The following is a 2841-nucleotide window of genomic DNA, read 5'->3' on the forward strand; positions in this document are numbered from 1 at the left end:
GAAAACAGTTAGAAATGTCTGTCATCTTTCATAATTTCTGTGGATCAGGAATTGGGAAACAGCTTAGATGGGCTGTTCTAGCACAGGATCTTTCCTGAGGTTATGATCCAGATGTCAGTGGGGGCTGGAGGATCCACTTCCAAGGCCTTGGTTCTTCTCCATGTTGGTCTTTCCACAGGGCTGTCTCATGATCTCATGACATGACAGCTGGTTTCCCCCACTGAGTCCCCATCATGCAATCCAAGAGTCCAAGGCAGAAGCCCCAGTGCCTTTTATGACCTAGCCTCAGAAGTCACACATCATGTCCTCCACTGTACTCTTACTGGCCACACAGGCAGCTCTGATTTAGTGTGGAAGGAGGTTATACTAGGGCATGAACCCCAGGAAGCAAGGATCATTAGGGGCAATTGTGGAGGCTGACTGCCACATTTGTATATTGTTTTCCTGCAAGGGAATTACACCAGTAGGAGGCTCTAGCAATTGTAGACATCAGGATACATGCTGCCACCAGCTAGAGAAGAATTCCAAGGAAGAAGGAAGAAAGGAACCAAAGGAACTAATTTTCCAGCCTTTTCTCTTGCCCATTCTCTCCTTGCAATCTCACTTCTAAGGACTGGATGACATCTGTGACAGGAGACAAAGTACATACAGCAGTGACAGCTGAAGGGAATCAGGGAAAGTATCCCAGAGGAAGTGGTGTTTAAGCTGAGACCTGAATTGTGAGAGGAAGGTGACCAAGTGAATTGGAGAGGAGTATCTTTCAAACAGAAAACCACAGGTGCACAGGCCTTGAAATAAGAGAAAAGAGCCATAAGAAATCTGGTCTGACTTGAGCTGACAGCAATGAAAGGGACAAAGCAAAGTGGAAGAAATTAGTATGGTGTTTTCTCTTATAGAAAGTTCCAATAGAAATTTTTTTTTTTTTTTTTAAAGATGACCGGTAAGGGGATCTTAACCCTTGACTTGGTGTTGTCAGCACCACGCTCAGCCAGTGAGCGAACCGGCCATCCCTATATGGGATCCAAACCCGGGGCCTTGGTGTTATCAACACCGCACTCTCCCGAGTGAGCCACGGGCTGGCCCCTCCAATAGAAATTTTTGCACTAATGGAATTTTTTAATCTGCATTGTACAATACAGAAGCCACCAGCCACTTGTGGCTATTGAGCACTTGAAATGTTGCTAGTGTGACTGAGAGACTGGAATTTTTCTTTTAAAAGATGACTGGTAAGGGGATCTTAACCCTTGACTTGGTGTTGTCAGCACCATGCTCTTCCAAGTGAGCCACAGGAAGGCCTTATTTAATGTTAATTAAAAATAAATACCCACACATGGCTAGTGGCAACTGAATTGTACGGCACAGCTCTTACAGTAAGAGACCTGCTTGAATAGTAGACAGGGTGACAGAGAGAAGGAGAGACTAAGCTTTGCTATCGAGGCAGTAGACCCCTTCAGACTAGAAGGGACTGTGATAAACTAAACCCAGCTTATGGTAAGTGCTGGCCAAGGGTCTGATGATGCTACTCTAGTACTTCTCCCTGCAAGGCTGTTTGTAATTGAGTTGGATGCTCTGGACAATGAGAGGGTCTAAAGACACAGGAGATGGGTTCTCTGATGGCAAAATTTGAGAGGTATTTTGGGTGTGGGGGCTTTTGTCTACATCTACCCCCTAGGCTCAGGGTCAGAGCCACTATTTTTCAAGAGGGTCAACAGTGTAATGGCTGTGTCCAAATGTGCACCTTCTAAGACAATTCAAGTAATAGCTTTCATCCCACTTTCCCTCCCTTACTTCCATGTCTTTGTGCTAGGCTTTGGGAAAAGAAAGTGGAACAATTTAGTACTTTCTCTTGTAAAAGCTCACAGACAGGAGAAGAGTATAAAAACGTCCACACACTGGCTGGGACCCAGATGTTTTGGGTTCTGGGTTCTGGTGCCATCTTGCCAGAGTTACTCTCTATGCTCCCAGTTTTCCCATCTGTAATATGTCAGGGCTTAAGAGAACTTCTGAGGTCCCGCCCTCTCCTACTTCCTGGGCGCTTATGTAATGTAGCAATACGTGTAATCACACTGATCATAGAAACAGCAGCCACGTTGAGTGCTTACAAGTTCCAGGCACTGTGCTATAATTCTTCACGTTCGCCATTTCACTCAATCCTCACGGCTGTTGTACAATCCCCATTTTATAAATGAAAAAACTGAGGCTCTGTGAGTTTAGGTAACTAGTTCAGGTTCACATAGGGAGTAAGGAGTTGAGTTGCGATTTGAATCCAGCTGATTCCAAACCTCGAGCTCTTAATCACTTTGCTGTATGCATTGCTATGCATTGCTTCCCTTCACAGGTGGGCCGGTGACGAATGTTAAGTTCAGACAGGGACGTATTCTTGTCACTTAGAGATTTATTTTTTTGGCTGCTGGCCAGTACGAGAATCCAAACCTTTGACCCTGGCATTATAACAAACACCACACTCTAACCGACTGGGCTAACCAGTCAGAGTTAGCGCTGAGTTTTTTTTTTTTTTTTAAACTACTCTGAACTTAATATTTACACGCTGTCACTCAACTCTCACGGCAACTGTACAGGGTGGTCGGAGCTAGTGCTCTCATTGTACAGATTGGGAAAATAGGCTCAGAGAGGCGAAGCGGATAACTCAAGGTCACAGAGCTAGCAAATGGCAGGGATTCCACGCCAGGGAGTCTACCTGCAACTCTTTGCCTCGCACCTCTGTCCCAAGCCGCCCGCAAGCAGGTCGGAGGGCGACGACTGGGGGCGGGGCTGGGGCGGACGCCGCTAGCCAGAGCTGCCCACGGCCCCGGCAGCACGCCTCCACCGCGCACGCGCTCT

This window comes from Galeopterus variegatus, unplaced genomic scaffold (assembly GCF_000696425.1).
Source record: "Galeopterus variegatus unplaced genomic scaffold, G_variegatus-3.0.2 Scaffold2539, whole genome shotgun sequence".
NCBI classification, from domain to species: Eukaryota; Metazoa; Chordata; class Mammalia; order Dermoptera; family Cynocephalidae; genus Galeopterus; species Galeopterus variegatus.